This window comes from Rhinatrema bivittatum, chromosome 2 (assembly GCF_901001135.1).
Source record: "Rhinatrema bivittatum chromosome 2, aRhiBiv1.1, whole genome shotgun sequence".
In the NCBI taxonomy this organism is placed as follows: Eukaryota; Metazoa; Chordata; class Amphibia; order Gymnophiona; family Rhinatrematidae; genus Rhinatrema; species Rhinatrema bivittatum.
Window position 1 is genome coordinate 1,282,766 of NC_042616.1, and position 20,896 is coordinate 1,303,661.

Here is a 20,896-nt window from a genome sequence, read left to right on the forward strand (position 1 = left end):
TTGTCTGCCAGAAAATAATCAATTCGTAAGATTTGTGGGCGGAGGAATAACAGTTATAGGATCTAGTGTGTGGGTAGCGCAGTCTCCATACATCAAGATGTTGCGAAGTGTCCATTAACCTCTGTAAACTTGCTCTGTACGCTACTGGTGCTGAGACATACCCTTTCGAGGCGTCTATGTGAGGTGCCTTAACCAAATTAAAATCCCCTCCAACTAAAAGGAAACCATTGCTGTGTTCTAAGAGTAGGTTTGATAGTTGATCGTAGAAGGACCCTTGATCTTTATTGGGAGCATATATATTGAACAATGTATAGGCCTGCCCGTCTACCAAAATTACCAACAGCAGAAACCGACCCTCCAGGTCTTTAAGACATAGTTTGCATTCAAAAACAAAGTGGGAAGCAAACAGTATCCCCACCCCAGTATATTTAGCCCTCTTAGAACATGGAGCATAATACTGGTTAGGATAGGACCGTGATGTCATAAGGCGTTCATAACGTGCCTTCAAGTGTGTTTCTTGTAAGAAAATATCATCTAGTTTTTGATGGGCTAGTTCCTTGAACAACAAGCGCCTTTTGAAGGGTGAGTTAAGCCCTTTCACATTAATAGAGCCAACGTGTATACATGCCATAGTTAGTTGTTAATGATTATCCCAGCAAGCATTTTGACGGTTAATAGCATATGCTATGCGTGTCCCGGAGTGTCTAGACTTGTAATATATGTGAGTGTGCGAGACAATTAAAAAAAACCACCAGATTGACCCAAAGATACCCCATATGCAACATCAGAATTCCACGTTTGGTCCATTACCCCTTGTGATTGTAGTCCCCAGTCGCCCCCCCCCCCCCCCCCTCCTTAAGGATCTGCCTAATCCTACCTGCAGATCCAATCTCCTTGTTCTCAGGAGGAAGATTGTAGCTAGCATAATACTCCCATAGTGCCCTTATTCATGTAAAATATGTAACACCCATCACAACCTTCAACACAGCAGGGGAAGCAAAACATTCATTTCTTGAACTGTTATATTAGGTGAGTATTCAGCATCTTAAACTCTGAGAAGAAATTGAAAACCAAAGTCCGCCCGACCATCACCTATATAGTAATATAAACCAACGTTGAGTGTTCTCTTTACTTGTATGATCATGGATCTGCCACAGACTTCGTTTTAGGGTCTGAGTTCCTCTTCAGTCGGCTGTTGCGGGTCCCGGCTCTTTGCCAGCGTTGATGCTGTTCTTTGGCGTTGGTTTTTCGAGTGCCATGTCCCGTGTTGTTTGTCAGCTTGAATTCTCTGTCGTGCAAAATGGCCGCAGCCTCGTGCAGTGAGCGAATCTGGGAGGTAACACCGTCCCATGTAAGGAAGAGCCCGAATGGATGCATCCATCTGTATTTCACGTTTTCTTGGCGCAGAAATTGGGTAACCTCGCAAAGTTCAAAGCGGTTCTGGAGAGTTACCTGTGAGAGGTCAGCATATATTGAGACCTCTTGGTTTTCTCATATATCGTGCCTGCTTTCGGGTGGCGTTTGCTATTTTCTCCTTTTGGGAATAATTGTGAAAGCTGATGATTATATCCTGGGGTGTAATAGCCCCCGCTGGTCTCAGTGCTCGATGAGCTCGGTCAATTTTTACATTCTGGACTGACTGTTGGTCTTCAGTCCCCTTGGAGTATAGTAAAAAATTGCAGAAGCGGCTCACCACCTTTTCGCAGTCTGCATTCTCTGTGCCCTCGTGTAGACTACGGAATCGAAGGTTTCCCTCCTAGCTCGGTTTTCTAGATCCGCTAATTTAGTTCGTATGGTGGCGTTTTCATCCTGTAACTCGTGGCATGTTTCTTGAAGGTTTTTAGTTAATTCCACTTGGCCTTCCATGCGATTGTCTGCCATCCACCCTGTTTCCCATCGTTGTTAGTTCTTCGTGAAAATCATCTAGCATGCCGTGGATTTCCTTTTTGTAGCTTTTAAGGTCCTGTCTTAGAGCACAGAACCAGTTTCTGAACTCCTTACGAGTCGAGGCTTCCTCCGCTGTGATGTTGAACTCATCATTTTCACTCTGCTCTAAATCGAGATCGGTCTCTGCCGTGGTTCCATCTTCCTTCGGGCCTGGCTCGGACAGTTTGCGGTAAGAAAATTGTTGAAAATCTACCGATTTTCTTTTCCCAGCCATCACCAATGTTGTTGTATGGTTATACTCCCAGAGATAAGATAAATATTATAGCTGGTTGAGTGTTTTAAAGCTATAAATAGCAAGGGCAATGAGAGAGCTCAAAAGCTAAGCTGCCATCAGCTAGGATGAGGTCACTTCCTCCTACATGCTGAAATGTTTAATCATGTGTGCACTTGCACACATATGATTTAAAATATGCCTACTACATGTAAGTATGCTCCTAATTGTAAGAGGTTACTTGAGCAAACTACTTTAAGTATCTACCATATGACTGTTCTGGCTTTAATGCATGTATATAAGTGGATTTTAAAACATGCTTGCGCAAAGGATATTTCCAGTTTTCCAATTAGTCCACCAGTTTGCCCAGTCAATCTCAAGGTCACCCAGACCCATCTTGTTGTTGTTCCTCCATGCCCCCCAGTTGACTCGGACTTCTTACCCTATTATCAGGTCGATACAGTAACGTGCAGTTAAAGATTGCCCGTCTGTAACGTGCTGGGAGCGCACAATACAGACGAGTAAGGCGATTCAGCGATACAGTCTCCAGTTTCACGCGTCCCTAGCGCTTCCTAAAACAGACGCATAACCCTTTCCGCACCCAGCATGTAAATGAACGAAAAAGCTGTATAATGAAGGAATTAGCTATTCCCCTCCGATACTGTAACGGGCGCTGATACTATCTCCTCAGTAACCCGCTGTTTTGCCGCGGCCTTAACGTGTTAGTTTACCGCCTCCCCCTAGTAGGAGTTAGTGTAGTGTAGTGTAAAAAACATTGCTTACCCGCCCTGGTCCCGTCCGGTCTCCGGTCCAGCCCGTCCGGTCTCAGGTGTAGCCCCAGTCCGGTCTCCTGCAGCCCGTCCGGTCCCCTCCTCCCGAAGCAAAAAAAAACAAAAAACGAAAAAGTAGCAAGGCTCGGGCCTGCTACGGCAGTCCCTTCTCCCTTCCTCCCGATTTCGCACGGGCATCCATCCAGGCAGAGGGAACCGGTGGCGAAAACGGCCCACGGTTCCCTCTGCCTGGATGAATGCACGGCCACCGGCAGTGAAGGAATGGCCGTGCGATTTCAGCGCTGAAGGCAGTCACATGTCATGACGTCACGTCACGGCATGTGACTGCCTTCAGCGCTGAAATCGCACGGCCATTCATCCAGGCAGAGGGAACCGGTGGCGAAAACGGCCCACGGTTCCCTCTGCCTGGATGAATGCACGACCACCTGGCTCCCTCCGCCTGAATTAATGCGCGCCTGTGAGACCCGGCCTCGTTTGAACACGCGCCCACCCGCCCCCCGGATCCCGCTGCCGCGCCCGCCCAATCGAACACGCGCCTACCCGCCCGCGGCCTCGATCGAACACCCGGCTCCCGCCGCCCGCCTGGACCCACGCCGCTGCCTGGATGACCACATGAAAGTGACAGGTATTTAAAAATTATTTTTTTTTATAACACTCAGGTTTTTACATATTTTTGGTTTTTTGGTTTTTTTTTACACTTCCTGGTACCTGTCATTTCAAATGTCATTTGAAATGACAGGCACCAGCGCACCCAGGTTACTGTATAGGCGCTGTATTAAGCGCCTATACAGTAAAATGGGTTACGCGGGCATAACCCTTCCCTAATGCTTTAAAGCCGCGGCATGCATTTGCATGCAATTAGAAGAGAGTATCGGGGACTAAGTGAAGAGAACTGTGCGTGCGGGGAGGAAGGGTGCGCCTGACACTGCCGCACTGTTTCTACCGCGGCCTTACTGTATCGACCTGTATGTAAGTCCTAAAACATAGTTTCTACATACTTGCTCCTTATCAGGAGCAGCAGTAAATATATGCGGCTAACAAGCCACCGCGCCCTGTGGCCTCCAGTTTTAAAATATGGAGTTATGTGTGTACTGTTGGCCCCGCCCCTGAACACCAATGCCCTGCCCTTTTTCTGTCCCCTTATTTTTTTTACTTGCACACATGCATATATCAGCATAAATCGCAGCTTTTAAAATCCTCGATGCTCGCGCACGGCCCACATAGAGATATAGGCATTTTTGTGAAAGCAATGCTTTTAAAATTGACCTCTAAGCAACTTCCTGGGCAGAGTGGCTGAACTATTTTGGTCTTTATCTGCCGTCGTTAATTATGTTCTCCTAGGACAAGCAGGATGGTAGTCCTCACATATAGGTGATGTCATCAAATGGAGCCCAGCACAGAACTTTGATCTCAAAGAATCTAGAGCTTTCAGCATGCCCCACTGAGCATGTGCAGCTGTAGTCATCATCCTGTCCCCTAGGCAGAGTCCCTCAGTCTTTTTTTTTTTCCACAGAGCTGTCGTCTCACAGTTCTCTGAGCCCTTGTTGCCCCTGTGGCCATCGACTGCCGGGACTCTCTGAAGCCCCCGCGTGACCCTGCAGCCCTCGGGTGGCAAGGGTTCTTGGCCTATGGATCGAGCACAGAGGTAGCCATCTACTCAATGCACCCTGGTGTGCTGGTGCATCTGTATGCAGTGGTCCAATGCCCTCAGGGCTCCTGGGTGTCCACAACAGAGCACTGAGAAGTTCAGAGCTATCCATTCAGCTGACAATTCCAGTGTTGGAGTACCCGCCAAGATGCGCACACCATCAGTGTTAATGGGTGTTAGCAAGGCTCTCGACAGCCGTAATGCTTGCGAGGCCATTTAGCTTGCAGCATCGACACCCCCGGATAAATAAGTGAGCCGAGGGGAATTGCTGCTGGCGGTCATCAGTTCTTTTTGACATTGATGACCTGTTGGTGGGCTGCAGGGCCTCTCCCTGCAGACGCCCATGGCTTCCTTGCTCTATACCTTCGGGCCAAGTCTCTGTCAGGGCTCCCGAATGGCGCTATTTACCGTCGAACTGATTATAGTTCGGTTTAGCACAGACAAGGCTCTGGGTGCAGAGTTGTTGGGTGCCAGGTGGTGACTTTGTGTTGGTAGTGCGAAAGTGCTGTGGGCCCTATGGGCACCATCATCACTCTGGGTACCAGTGGCAGCTGTCGGAGATCGCAGGACATGTCCACAATACTCCATAAGCACCTGCGATTTCCAGGGACTTTGCTGCAGTCGTTCTCTGTGTGATTCGCTGGTGAGCCGGTTCCGACTCAGTTTTAAGGGCCCACCTCTCGAAGCATTCTCAGGTACTGAAGGGGGCGATGCCATAGACCACCACTCTCCACCATGCCCTACCCAGAGCACCAGTGGTGCTGGGGATGCCATCGTCACACTGTTACACACTCTGTGCTTCATTGTGGGGTGGTGTGTAGCTGCCGACTCTGGCACATAATTCTCTGTTCTCGCTGGGGCATGGGATTTCAAGATCATAGGTGTGCTACCATCCGTGGATGGTTTACCACTGTATGAGTTCCGCCTAGCATGCTTTCTCAGTGTAGACCTTCCAGTGGCCTTATGCTGCCTGGGCTTTGTGTGTGGCTGTAGGTTGTTCCCCTCTGGGCAGTCACAACAGGTTGTGTTCCGCAGCTGCAGGACTGACCTAGGACTGCTTTCCTGGTCGGAGCGGCAGGGGCGGTTGTTGAACCATCTTCAGCTGGGCTCCTCCAGTGATTGCAGTGGCAACCTCCCCTATCCGAGGTTGGCTGCCTGTGGTGAGTTGGTCACTTCGGCACCTCAGCAATCAGTGACTGTGCCTCAACTCTCCTTCCAGGAGTTACTAGGTCTTTTGGGATCAGGATGCCCCGATTCTGCTGCTTTCCTCTCCCCTCTGGAAAGGGAGATTCAACTGGATTCCGGGGCAACCCTTTAGAGTTTCCCTCTGGATGCCCCGCTGTGCACTCCTTCAAGGGGTGTCACTCATTTCCGTTTCCGGACAAGGGATGGCACTATCTTGACTGGCGCCAGCCCCAAGAATAGTCGAGCATAGCAGTTTCCTTGGGTGCTCTAAGCCATGGCAGGTCTTCCCACAAGGGAGCCTGTCCAGTGTTGCTCCTCGGTGATCCTCCAGGTTTCCTCTTGTTTGGGAGTCACCTTGGTATCTGCTGGACTCTGTGGGCATTCTCCTTAAGGATCGCTATCATCAGTCATTCTTGCCTGCGGGACCCTTCTCTGTGAAGAGTGTTTCAGTCCATCAGCTAGGCGATCATGCCTTTCACCCTTTTACCAGATCCATGGCTAAGGGAGTTAGGGTCCGAGTACCCTACATGAGAGGCACTGCCTTCTGCTCGCAGTAGGTGCAAACTATTCTTCCCTCTTTTTCAGAATCACCCTGTCTGTGGACCGAGCAGTCCTGGATCATGCAATGTTGTCCATTTCTGGGCTATGTGCTCCCGTAGGAGGGGAAGTATATTCACTCATGGCTGGGGTAATGATACAGTAGCTGAACTCTGTTCTGAGTTCACCCCGGGCCTGCCCTGATGTCTTTCGGGTTTCTGGGCTGGTAATAAAATCTTGTTCTACTGGGTTTTGTACATGTGACTCCCCGGCTTCCTGTCTCCTGGTGGAGCCTTCGGGACTTCTCCCCTGGGGCAACTGCTCTCAGTTTCCGCTGTTTCAAGAAGACTGAAGGTTCCATCTCAGTGGGATACTCCCTGCTGGTTTCAGCAGTGAGTTGTTCGCTTGGAGTTGATAGACAACTGGGCGACTTGGGCTTACCCAGGCAGTCCTCCAGTCTGCCTTGTTGTGTTTTTCACTCCTTCCGATTGGATTGTCAGGGGGAGGGGAGGTAAAGCTAAGGCACCTGTGCTATTTCTCTGTATACCTGCAGGGAAGGATATATGTTTTTCCACTTATTTTCACCATTCTCTGGCCAATACTGCCTTAGTTATTTCTCATTCTCTAGGTTGCCCAAAGGGCCTTCCTGCTCCCCTTGCGATCCTGTGGCAGGATAGATGAACCTGTTCTGACAGGCCTAGCTCATCTCCCTGCTCGGGAGTTTTGGGCTATAGGTCTGTTTCGGAGATTGTCTTTCATCCCCTGCAACACTTGATGCTGTCCTGTGCGGTCAGCTAGGTCTGAGGCTTTGGCACACAGTGTCTGTCTCAGGCCCTGCCATGGTTTGCTGCTTGTTCTTCCAAGCGTTGCTTGGGTTTCTTCTGATCATTCGGCCTACCAGCCAAACCTGGGCACTCTCTCCAGATAAATTCGATCCTTTGGATGACTATTTCTTTCTGGAGGGCTCTTGGGCCCCAGTTTGTTTCTCGGTTGTTTGTTGTTTTTTTTTCCGCACCAAAGCAAACTGAGCGGTTTTTGTCCAAGAGTGTCTCTTGTTTACATCAGGGTTCTTCCTGTATCCACTGTTTTGGTTGGGGTTTACTTATCAGGATCCCTGCTTGTTCTGTTTTCCGTGATGCGAAGTTTGCTTCTGCCTGCACTCGCATCACTCCTCTGCCTCAGGCATCTCTGCTCCGCATGAGGGTTTGTGTCTCAGTCTTTTCTATGGCTTTCTTTGTAGAACCCAATTCTTCTCCAGCTTGCCCCCCTGGTGGGTTGGCTGCCTCTCAGGAAAAGGATGGAGGTAGCGCTCCTGCACTGTGCAGTTTCCTGCTTTGTCCTGCTGGGACAGCCTATAACTAGGGATTCACCCATATGTGACGACTATCATCCTGCTTGTCTTAGGAGAAAGCAGAGTTGCTTACCTGTAACAGTTCTTCTCCTAGGACAGCAGGATGTTAGTCCTCACAAAACCCTCTCGCCTCCCCTGGAAGTTGGTTTCTCCATATATTAGCTATATTATGGACTGAGGGACTCTGCCTAGGGGGCAGGGTGATGACTACAGCTGCACATGCTCAGTAGGCCATGCTGAAAGCTCTACATTCTTTGAGATCAAAGTTCAGGACTGGGCTCCATCCGATGATGTCACCTATGTGTGAGGACTGACATCCTGCTGTCCTAGGAGAAGAGCACATGTTACAGGTAAGCAACTTAAGTTTACTATGTGGACACCCTCTTTGCAGACTTTTCCAGTGATGGGAAGACTAGTTTGTATTTAGTTAACTTATTTAATTTAAAAATGTATAGACTGCACGACTCGGTCATAACTACCAAGTTATTATGGAGTACTTCGGGGTTTGGGGAGATGGACACTGAGCTCATTACTCTTTGCTGTCTGTGTTATGGAGTAGTCTTGGGTTTGGGGAGGTGGCTTGTTTCGTTCAGCTCTCAAGGCTGTGTGTTTCTAGTAATCATCTTATCTCCTATCATTGCACACCCGTTTTAAAAGCATGCCTCTTAACTGACATGTGCGGCCTCTTCTGGAAACAGAAAAAGATTATAATAATTTATGAAACTTAAGATAAATATTCTTGGCTCAGATGGTATTTGGCATTTGTTGCAGAGATCAGGGGCTATTACTGCAAACATCCTTCTAGTGATACAGTGACTCTTTATTGCAGTAGGAACTTCTAACTGGTGACCTTGTGAGGACCTTAATGTCCACCCTGGTACATACCATTTCAGTTTATTACACAAATATTCTGGACCATTACCACACATACACTCAAAAACTATAGTAAGCAATTTAATTTGAATTTGTTCATATAAAGATAACCAGTATAAAGCCATTAATAAGAACATAAGAACATAAGAAAATGCCATACTGGGTCAGACCAAGGGTCCATCAAGCCCAGCATCCTGTTTCCAACAGTGGCCAATCCAGGCCATAAGAACCTGGCAAGTACCCAAAAACTAAGTCTATTCCATGTTACCATTGCTAATGGCAGTGGCTATTCTCTAAGTGAACTTAATAACATGTAATGGACTTCTCCTCCAAGAACTTATCCAATCCTTTTTTAAACACAGCTATACTAACTGCACTAACCACATCCTCTGGCAACAAATTCCAGCGTTTAATTGTGCGTTGAGTAAAAAAGAACTTTCTCCGATTAGTTTTAAATGTGCCCCATGCTAACTTCATGGAGTTAAGGACTAGCACTCTCATAATGGCTTTTCCCAAAAAGCATACTTGCCGTGCTATCTTGCACAGAACAAAGAGCATGTTCTGAGTGGATACTATTTTGCATAACTTGCAACTTTTTTATTATTTTTTTTTATTTAAGGTTTTTATATACCGGCATTAGTATGCAAACATCATGCCGGTTTACATTGGAACTAAAAAAGGAGGAAAGGAAATACAATGAACAGGGGTATTGGGAGGGGGCATAGCATAGGCTGCAGAGGAGATAAAGGCAAGGAAGCGGACAGTAAACTGTGATGAACTATGTACAGTATGGAGTAAAACTATAAATACATTATAAATACATTATATACAGGGTTGTGTAACAACTTTTGTTATTAAGTTCTCACGGCCCTGTGTTTCTTAGGTTTGCTGAGTATGGTTGTTATGGAGTACTTTGGGGTCTAGAGTGAGGGGCTGCCTAGCTCATTCCTTCTTGCTGTCTGTGTTATGGAGTAGTCTTGGGTTTGGGGAGATGGCCTGTTTAGTTCAGTTCTCACGGCTGTGTGTTTCTTGGAGTAATCTTAGATTTGGTGGGTAGGGTTGTTATGGAGTAGTCTGGGGTTTGGGGAGATGGGCTGCCTAGCTCCTTGCTGCCTGTGTTATGGAGTAGTCTTGGGTTTGGTGGGTAGGGTTGTTATGGAGTTCTTTTGGGGTCTAGAGTGAGGGGCTGCCTAGCTCATTCCTCCTTGCTGTTTGTGTTATGGAGTAGTCTTGGGTTTGGTGGGTAGGGTTGTTATGGAGTACTTTGGGGTCTAGAGTGAGGGGCTGCCTAGCTCATTTCTCCTTGCTGTCTATGTTATGGAGTAGTCTTAGATTTGGTGGGTAGGGTTGTTATGGAGTAGTCTTGGGTTTGGGGAGATGGCCTGTTTAGCTTAGCTCTCATGTCTGTGTGTTTCTTGGAGTAGTCTTAGATTTGGTGGGTAGGGTTGTTATGGAGTAGTCTTGGGTTTGGGGAGATGGCCTGTTTAGTTCAGTTCTCACAGCTGTGTGTTTCCTGGAGTAATCTTAGATTTGATGGGTAGGGTTGTTATGGAGTAGTCTGGGGTTTGGGGAGATGGGCCGCCTAGCTCATTTCTCCTTGCTGTCTGTGTTATGGAGTAATCTTAGATTTGGTGGGTAGGGTTGTTATGGAGTACTTTGGGGAGATGGCCTGTTTAGTTCAGCTCTCACGGCTGTGTGTTTCTTGGAGTAGTCTTAGATTTGGTGGGTAGGGTTGTTATGGAGTACTTTGGGGTTTGGGGAGATGGGCTGTCTGTGTTATTGAGTAGTCTTGGGTTTGCGGAGGTGGCCTGTTTAGTTTAGCTCTCACGGCTGTCTGTTTCTTGGAGTAGTCTTAGATTTGGTGGGTAGGGTTGTTATGGAGTAGTCTGGGGTTTGGGGAGATGGCCTGTTTAGTTCAGCTCTCACGGCTGTGTGTTTCTTGGAGTAGTCTTAGATTTGGTGGGTAGGGTTGTTATGGAGTACTTTGGGGTTTGGGGAGATGGGCTGTCTGTGTTATTGAGTAGTCTTGGGTTTGGGGAGATGGCCTGTTTAGTTCAGCTCTCACGGCTGTGTGTTTCTTGGAGTAGTCTTAGATTTGGTGGGTAGGGTTGTTATGGAGTAGTCTGGGGTTTGGGGAGGTGGCCTGTTTAGTTTAGCTCTCACGGCTGTCTGTTTCTTGGAGTAGTCTTAGATTTGGTGGGTAGGGTTGTTATGGAGTAGTCTGGGGTTTGGGGAGGTGGCCTGTTTAGTTAGCTCTCACGGCTGTCTGTTTCTTGGAGTAGTCTTAGATTTGGTGGGTAGGGTTGTTATGGAGTAGTCTTGGGTTTGGGGAGGTGGCCTGTTTAGTTTAGCTGTCACGGCTGTCTGTTTCTTGGAGTAGTCTTAGATTTGGTGGGTAGGGTTGTTATGGAATAGTCTTGGGTTTGGGGAGGTGGCCTGTTTAGTTTAGCTGTCACGGCTGTGTGTTTCTTGGAGTAGTCTTAGATTTGGTGGGTAGGGTTGTTATGGAGTAGTCTTGGGTTTGGGGAGGTGGCCTGTTTAGTTTAGCTCTCACGGCTGTGTGTTTCTTGGAGTAGTCTTAGATTTGGTGGGTAGGGTTGTTATGGAGTAGTCTGGGGTTTGGGGAGATGGGCTGCCTAGCTCCTTGCTGGCTGTGTTATGGAGTAGTCATGGGTTTTGAGACGTGGCCTGTTTAGTTTAGCTCTCACAGCTGTGTGTTTCTTGGAGTAGTCTTAGATTTGGTGGGTAGGGTTGTTATGGAGTAGTCTGGGGTTTGGGGAGGTGGCCTGTTTAGCTCTCACGGCTGTGTGTTTCTTAGAGTAGTCTTAGATTTGGTGGGTAGGGTTGAAATGGAATAGTCTTGGGTTTGGGGAGGTGGCCTGTTTAGTTTAGCTCTCACGGCTGTCTGTTTCTTGGAGTAGTCTTAGATTTGGTGGGTAGGGTTGTTATGGAGTAGTCTGGGGTTTGGGGAGGTGGCCTGTTTAGTTAGCTCTCACGGCTGTCTGTTTCTTGGAGTAGTCTTAGATTTGGTGGGTAGGGTTGTTATGGAGTAGTCTTGGGTTTGGGGAGATGGCCTGTTTAGTTTAGCTCTCACGGCTGTGTGTTTCTTGGAGTAGTCTTAGATTTGGTGGGTAGGGTTGTTATGGAGTAGTCTGGGGTTTGGGGAGATGGGCTGCCTAGCTCCTTGCTGGCTGTGTTATGGAGTAGTCTTGGGTTTGGGATGTGTTCTGTAATTTGCATCATGTCTTTTGAATGTGGTATTTTCTTGAAATATTGTGAATATGACAGTTGTTCTCTAGCTGAGCGGCATCTTTCTATGCCCATGTCTCCCCTGCTCTTCTCTCATTTTTCTTACCCATCTCTTATTCCCTCTTCTATTCTTGTCCCTTGTCTCTGTCCATTTGTTTTCCTTTTCTCCGCTCTACATCTGTCCTTTCCTTTCTTGTTGCTTCAGTTTGTCATGTTTTTCTGTTCTGTCTTTCTCTTGTCTTTTTCTCCTTAGCACGCTCTGGCTCAGTGAATTAAAATTCCTCCTGTCTCCTCCTGTTCTCTCCTTCGCTAACTTTCTCTTCTTCCTGTGTCAGATCAGTTGGGTAAATTAAAATAATTCATATATTTTTCTCCCCTCTTCTCTCTCCTCCCAATCACTCTGTCTCTGCCCCTCTCCCATTCTCCCCCCTTCTGGATATTTCAGAACAGTTGAGTGAATTAAAATAATTCATACATTTCCCAGCGTAGCCACTTTGCAGAATTGGAAAATAAGTGCTTTGTGGGCCCATTCATCACTCCTTCCCTCTCTTGCTTTGCTATGGCAGTAAAAAAGCACTTAAATGCACATCAAGAGAATGGCAGCTATTTGCATGCGTGTTTGCCCCCTTGTAGTTCTCATTAGCGCGGCTGCCTCCCCCCACAGGGTCCCAGGGGCTTTAGCAGTTTAAAGAGCGCTCTTCCCATCATTACTGGACTCCGACAGCGGGCTCTGCCATTTGCTCAGGAGCAGTTCCTCATTTGTAACTGTGAGGAACTATCAATTTCTGGGCGGCAGAGGCACTGTCACTGGCCGTCCTCCCATCAGCACCCTGCAGGGCTAGAATTAATCAGATAGTTAGGGAGGCTGAGGGCTGCTCTTGCTTCCTGCTTAATGCTGCAGTAGTCACAAGTTCCTTCTGTATGAAAAGAAGATTAGGAAGGGTCAGTAAACTTCAGATATCTACTAACACGGACATGCACACACATACAACCCCTGCCCCACCCACTCAGATACCCAGTCTAGACATATGCATACTTACACAGCTATACATATATCTTTTTCTATATCTATATAGATATATGTATAAATATATATTCACACAGCCACAGCCACACATTGTCCATATGTTTACAGCTATATATCTATATACATAGGTTATACAGATACTGCCCCACACAGTCAAATACCCAGTCTGCTCACAGACATCCATACATAGCATTATCTATCATATATCTATATTTATATATCTACATATATATCTAAAAAAATATATAGATAGATCTAAAAATAGATATATTTTCTTAGCATCCACAACGAGTGGGTTATGCACCTTTACCAGCAGATGGAGATGGAGCAAAGCTGACATCACAGTATATATACCTCTGCTGTGACCTCAGCCTTCCAGTATTCTCCATCTCTAGCAGATGGTGGACATGCATCTCCCTGCTGGGGATTGCTTTAAGTTTTAGAAGGAGAAAGAAGGAAATTTAATTCACTCCGCTCTCCTGCAATAATACCAAATGGTCCCTCCCCAGTTGAGAATTCCTAAGGTGATTTCTGCGGTCCCTCAGATAAGTGCCTTGGTCCAATAGCTGGTTTTCCAGCCAGCGTGGTCTTAATTGTTGAAACAGCTGAAAGTCAGCGCGGCAGTGACTGTATATGCCCTCTCCCCCACAGCCAGAGGCAGACTCTGTACTCAGCCAGGTCAGGTTGAGCTCAGGTAAAGCTTAAAAAAAAAGAAAGAGAGAAAACCAGAGAAGGAGGGTTTTTTGTAGGGATTCCTCCTTTCTCTGGTCTCCATGCTCGGCGCACTGATCCGCCTCCAGAGGAGCTTAAGGGGATGTGGGCGGTCTGGCAGGTTGAGCAGCTCTTTTGGGCTAGGCCTCGCTCTTAGGCTTTTCTCTGTGCGCTGCATGGTAGGCCATGGCGGCGTTTTTCGCGCGTTTTCCTGCGCATTAGGCTGCTGTCTTCAGGACTGTGCAAGTGCATCCAGTTGTGCACCCAGATTTTGGATGCTTAGTTGGACGCCTGCTTGAGCATCTAATTTAGGCACGCGTTCTGTATGCACAGACTGGGTCACATTGAGAGCGCTCGCTTTTTAGGCGCTCATCAAGACACAGGGTTATACGCATAAATTTTGGATGCCTAATTTTTACAACCCAAATTCATTTGGATGCACATCTTTCAGTCACATGTTAAGCATCCTGAGAGACTGATGGCACTTATAGTTAAGAAACTTAAGCACCTTACCCTCTGTGCTGCTTGTCATATTCGGGTATCTCAGCCTGGCCTTCCCTCTAACTTGTGCCAGTGCTGCTTGGAGGCTCAGGGAGAATTGCTTTCATCTGATTTTACTAATCCCTGTTCTTCCCAGCCTGATGAGAGTCTGGGTAAAGACATGTGAGAAGGGGCACCTGACCTTGAAACTCCCTTATCTGGTTCATCAGTGGGGGAAGGTAGTTCAATGGGCATAGCACATGTGCTTCCTAATTTTGGCATGGATACTTCTGCCTTTTCTTGGGTAGAACATTTTCAAGGATTACAATCCTTTCTTTAGGCTCAGTCCTCAACCCTGACCATTCTTCCCAGGTCAGAGTTGCAGGTGGTGGCCTCCTGCACACCTGCTGCTGTGTATTTAAATGTCGAAGTATACCTAGATCGGCACCCACTCTTCCCGATAGGGACCCGGGTGGCATGGATGGGAAATTCCTCTGGAATTGGAACCGTATAGGACTATGTTGCAGTTCTTTCATAGAGATGAGTTTCCGGCTCTGATTTTGCCAGACATTAAAGATGCTGGGAGTCCCTGAGGCTGAATCCATGTCCAAGCCAAAGAAAAAATCCCATTTTTATTTCTTTGCATAAAGCCTCTTGTTTTTTCCCTGTTATAGAGGCCATTTAAGAATTGATCTTGAGTGGGGCACTCCGAAGGCTAATTTCAAAGAGGAACAAGTCTTGGAAGGTCTTGTAGCCCATGGATCCAGTGGCGAGAGAGCGGATGCGTTTTACAAAAGTGGATTCGCTTGTGTGTTCCTTCCTCAAACGGACAATTATCCCTGTGGAGGGAGGAGCGGCCTTAAAGGATGCTCACGATAGGATTGAGGCCACCCTTAAGCAAGCATTTGAAGCAGTGGCTGTGACCTTGCAGGTAGCTTCTTGTTGTTCATGAGAGGTCTTGAATGAGTAGATGTGACTCGGTTATTTACACTTTCGAATAATAGAAGGACTATTTATTTATTTATTTTATTTAGGCATTTTTATATACCGAACATATTGTATACACTTCATGTCGGTTTACAATAAAACAATGGGCAGTCTTTAACGACATATCCTAAAATCAAGTAAAATATCATAAAATAAAATAAAGATAAAATAAAACCCTATGCATAATATAACATAAAATTATACTATAATCAGTTAAAATAATAAAATACATACAATTCTTTCAATATCAAACTAACAAAATAGGGTTGATAAAAATAAATATCTACTTAATATATTCTAATTCACAGGGGAAGACGTTCAGAATCTGTAGTGTACTGTAGTGTTAAAGCCTGGTACTGTAGTGTTAAAAGCTTGGTACTGTAGTTTATTTATTTTATTTATTTAGAGTTTTTATATACCGGCAATCATGAGAACATATCTTGCTGGTTTACATAAAACAGGAGTGCATTATATACATAAAAACTAGAACTGTGGTGACCGAAGGTACAGTTACATTTAACAAGGGTAGCAGAACTTGGAGAAGGATGAAGATAGGAGAGAATAGAAATGGTTAAACAATATACAATTTAAATATAGTATACAAAATAAATGTTATATACAAGAGGCATGGTGTTTTAGGAGTCATTGGATTGTGTCATTGGGTTGTGTCCGGAAAAGCTTGCTTGAATAACCAAGTCTTAAGTTTTTTCCTAAAAGTTAGGAGGCAGGGCTCCTGTCTGAGGTTTGTAGGAATGGAATTCCACAGAAGAGGGCCAGCTGTGGAGGTGGTGCGATCTCTTATGGTAATGTGTCTGGTCGTTTTCGCTGGGGGAACTTGGAGGGAGCCTCTGTAAGCATCTCTGGTAGGTCTGGTAGAATTATGTGCTTGGAGAGGGAATTGAAGATCGAGGGTGGTGAGTTGATGTATAGTTTTGTAGGTGATAGTTATGGCTTTATACATGATGCGGAAGTATACGGGTAACCAGTGAAGCTCTTTCAGGACGGGGGATATGTGGTCTCTTTTCCTTGCGCCTGTCAAGATTCGGGCTGCTGAATTTTGAACCATCTGTAGAGGTTTGGAGTAGGATGAAGGTAGACCTAGCAATAGGGAATTGTAATAGTCTAGTTTCGAAAAAATGACTGCTTGGATGATCGTTCTGAAGTCTTGAGCGTGGAAAAGAGGTCTTATCCTTTTCAGGACCTGGAGTTTATAGAAGCAATCTTTGGTTGTTTTGTTGATGTGTGCCTTGAAGTTTAGCCGGTTGTCTATTATTACTCCTAGGTCTCTAGCTTGTGTGGTAGGCAGATTGGTAGGAAGAGTACTGTTGGAGGTGTTGTTCTCAGGAGAGATGAGTAGGATTTCAGTCTTGGAGGAATTTAAGATGAGGTGTAGGCTGTTGAGTAGTTGTTTGATTTTTTGGTGGCATGATTCCCAGTAGTCAAGAGTATTAGAGTATGTGTCTTTGATAGGGATGATGATTTGAATATCATCTGCGTATAGGAAAAACTTTAGATTGAGGTCGGTGAGAAGTTGGCAGAGAGGAAGAAGGTAAATATTGAATAGAGTCGGAGATAATGATGAACCTTGTGGGACTCCTATGGCAGAGTCAAATCTAGAGGATTCCTTGTTTTGGAGTTTGACTTTGTAACCTCTATTGTTGAGAAAGGTTTTAAACCAGGAAAGGACGGTGCCGCTGATTCCTGTGGACGACAACTGGTTTAGGAGGATGGCGTGGTTGACCGTGTCGAACGCTGCGGATAGGTCTAGCAAGATCAATAGGAATGAGTTGCCTTTGTCAAGGCCCAGTAGGATATGGTCTGTCAAAGATATAAGGAGGGATTCTGTGCCTCGATTTTTTCGGAATCCGTGTTGTGGGGCGAAGAGGAGATTGTTGTCTTTGATGTAGTTTGAAAGTTGAGAGTTGACTAGTTTTTCCATGATCTTGGCGATGAATGGAAGGTTAGCTATGGGGCGGAAGTTGTTAGGGTCCTTCGGGTCAAGGTTGGGTTTCTTTAGGAGTGGTGAGATTGAGGCCATTTTGAGATCATCTGGGAAGGATCCTTGGGCTAGAGAGCAATTGATGATGTTTGTCAATGATGTGGCTATTGTGTCTGGAATAGATAGGAGTAGTTTGGTGGGGATGTGGTCTGCAGGGTGAGACGAAGGTTTCATTCTTCTCAAGATGGCTTGTATCTCAGTGGAAGAGACGGGCTCAAAAGTGTTTAGGCTGGAGTTTTTGAAGGTCGGGTGTTGATATGTTGGGAGGGCGTCAGCGGTATTGGAAGGCAGTTGAATTAAAAGATTGTTGATTTTATTTTGGAAAAACTGAGCGAGTTCATCAGCTTTAGACTGTGCCATGTCGCCGGGGATTTCTCGCGGTATGGTTTGAGTGAGGCTGGAGACATAAGCGAATAGAGCTTTAGCATCAAAGACCAGGTTGTGAATCTTAGATGCAAAATAATCTTTTTTTGATTTTGAGGTGAGGGCTTTGTACTGGTATAGTGTGGATTTGTATGAAGAAATGGTGATGTCACAAGGGGTTTTACGCCAAGTCGCTTCTTTCTTTCTTAAGCTTTGTTTTAGTTTTCTAAGTTCATTGGTGAACCAAGGTTGTCTGTTGGAGGCATTGGTGTGAGGTTTTTTTATAGTTGAAGGGCAGAGCTTGTTAAAAGCCTGTGTACAAAACCATGTTTTTAGTTGTTTCTTAAAAGGCTGGATATTCTCCTCTAAACGTAACTCAAGTGGGAGAGAATTCCACTATTTTGGGACAGCTATAGAAAGGGCCCTCTCTCTTAACTGCATTAAGATGTGCTGATTTAATAGAAGGGACTGAGAGAAGTGCCTTGCCTAAAGACCTTAAATTACGTGAGGGTGTATGAATGTGGAGAGTTGCATTCAACCATTCATTGTTTTTGCCATAGATAGCTTTATGGACAAGCATTAGACATTTATATTTAATTCGATAACTGACAGGAAGCCAATGAAGGTTCATCAAAACTGGGGTAATGTGGTCACATTTTTTGGAGTTAGTTAATAAACGTGTGGCCGCATTTTGCAAAAGTTGTAGCAGACGAATAGATACCAATGGAAGGCCCAAGAAGAGAGCATTACAATAATCCAATTTTGTCAGTAATAATGCTTGAAGCATTATTACTGACAAGGGGGCATTACTGACTAGGGGGCATTCCTTGAAGTTAGCAAGTAGCACATTTAAGACTAATTGGAGAAAATTCTTTTTCACTCAACGCACAATAAAGCTCTGGAATTTGTTGCCAGAGGATGTGGTTAGTGCAGTTGGGTTCAAAAAAGGTTTGGATAAGTTCTTGGAGGAGAAGTCCATTAACGGCTATTAATCAAGTTTATTTAGGGAATAGCCACTGCTATTAATTGCATCAGTAGCATGGGATCTTCTTAGTGTTTGGGTAATTGCCAGGTTCTTGTGGCCTGGTTTGGCCTCTGTTGGAAACAGGATGCTGGGCTTGATGGACCCTTGGTCTGACCCAGCATAGCAATTTCTTATGTTCTTATGTTCCCTGGTGGCTCGCTCCTGTTTACTTTCTCTCTCAGGAGATTGATGATTCTGCTCTGAATTCCAGGGCAGTAATGGAGCCAGCAGCTGCCTTTTTGGCTAATGCAGGCTGCTATTTGGTCCACATCTCAGCCAGCGGGGTGGCTTCGGTAATAGCGTCTAGGTGTCAGTTTTGACTGAGAAATTGGTCGGCCGATGTGACCTCCAAGTCTAACAATCTACGAAGTTGCCCTTTAAAGGATTGCTCTTGTTTGCGAGCAGTTGGAGAAAATAGCCAAAAAGTGGGACGAGTCCTCAGTTACCGGAGGATAAGAAGCAGAAGCCGTGCTCCTTTAGCATGAGTGGTCATGCTAGGGAATCTATGTGTTTTCGACCCTACAGAGGAGGGACTTTCAGAGGACTCGACCTTTTCAGTAAGTCTCAGTGCCTTCATCCCCCGAGCCTCCCAGTGAAGATGTACCTACCCACCCCCCTGGAATAGGAGATAGGGGGCACCTCTCTATTATCAGAGGTGGGTCAAAATCACATCATACCAGTGAGTGGAGGAGTGGACTAATGGTTAGAGCAGCAGGCTTTGAACCAGAGAGACCATGGTTCAAATCCCACTGCCACTTCTTGTGACCTTCAGCAAGTCACTGTTCCCTCAGATACAAACTTAGATTGTGAGCCCTCTCAGTCAGAGAAAAAACGATAGTATCTGAATGTAATCTGCTTTGAAGTGCTGAAAAATGGAATATAAATAAATACTGCAGCCATTGTCTTTTCCATCGAATGTCACATTTTTTACCCGCCGGTGAGAGATTGTATGTGTGCACCCGGTGCAAAGAGCTCCTGGCTGTCAGAGAACGAGTCCGATCTCTGGAGGCTAGAGTAGCAGACCTGGAGGAGCTGAGGCAAAAGAGAGGTACATTGATAGAAACATAGAAACATAGAAATGACGGCAGAAAGAAGACCAAACGGCCCCATCCAGTCTGCCCAGCAAGCTTCACATTTTTTTCTCATACTTATCTGTTTCTCTTAGCTCTTTGGTTCTATTTCCCTTCCACCCCCACCATTAATGTAGAGAGCAGTGATGGAGCTGCAACCAAGTGAAATATCTAGCTTGATTAGTTAGGGGTAGTAGGGGAAGTAACCGCCCGCAATAAGCAAGCTACACCCATGCTTATTTGTTTACCCAGACTGTGTTATTCAGCCCTTATTGGTTGTTTTTCTTCTCCCCTGCCGTTGAAGCAGGGAGCTATGCTGGATATGTGTGTAGTATCAGTTTTTCTTCTCCCCTGCTGTTAAAGCAGAGAGCTATGCTGGAAATGCATTGAAAGTGAAGTATCAGGCTTATTTGGTTTGGGGTAGTAACCGCCGTAACAAGCCAGCTACTCCCCGCTTTGTGAGTGCGAATCCTTTTTTCTTCTCCCCTGCTGTTGAAGCAGAGAGCTATGCTGGATATGCGTGAAGTATCAGTTTTTCTTCTCCCCTGCCGTTGAAGCAGAGAGCTATGCTGGATATGCGTGAAGTATCAGTTTTTCTTCTCCCCTGCCGTTGAAGCAGAGAGCTATGCTGGATATGCGTGAAGTATCAGTTTTTCTTCTCCCCTGCCTTGTTGAAGCAGAGAGCTATGCTGGATATGCATTGAAAGTGAAGTATCAGGCTTATTTGGTTTGGGGTAGTAACCGCCTTAGCCAAGTCCCAAATCTAGTCTGGCAGCCCCGGTGCTAATTTGGATCAGAAAGGCCTCCCAGTTGGAGATCATTACCCTGGTGTAGCAGGAAGTGATCCTGTAACAAGGACCTGCTCTCTAGGTGATGTGTTGTCCTCGGTGTGAGAGGACAAGTCTCCCAGGGCTACTGTCCATAAGGGAAAGGTTAGGTCGGCCATCATAGTTGGTGATTTGATTATTAGAAATGTTGATAGCTGGGTGGCTGGTGGATGTAAGGACCGCCTGGTAACTTGCTTGCCTGGTGCAATGGTGGTGGACCTCACGCATTACCTAGATAGGATTATAGATAGTGCTGAGGAGGAGCCGGCTGTCATGGTACATGTGGGCACCGACGACATAAGAAAATGTGGGTGGGAGGTTCTGGAAGCCAAATTTAGGATTTTAGGTAGAAAGCAGAAATCCAGAACCTCCAGGGTAGCATTCTCTGAAATGATCCCTGTTTCACGTGCAGGTCCCCAGAGGCAGGCAAAGCTCCAGATTCTCAATGCATGGATGAAACAATGGTGCAGGAAAGAGGGATTCAGTTTTGTAAAGAACTGGGCAACCTTTTGGGGACGGGGGAGACTTTTCCGAAAGGACGAACTGCACTTTAACCAGAATGGAACCAGGCTGCTGCCACTAACTTTCAAACAGGCGATACAGCAGCTTTTAAACT

At 46.1% G+C, this 20,896-nt stretch overlaps 1 protein-coding gene across 2 annotated transcripts in view; it reads left to right on the forward strand.

The window, feature by feature from the left end:
- AGAP3 (ArfGAP with GTPase domain, ankyrin repeat and PH domain 3) overlaps positions 1–20,896 on the forward strand; it is a 1,011,227-nt gene that overhangs the window by 663,974 nt on the left and 326,357 nt on the right. The gene's annotated exons all lie outside the window — the stretch shown is intronic.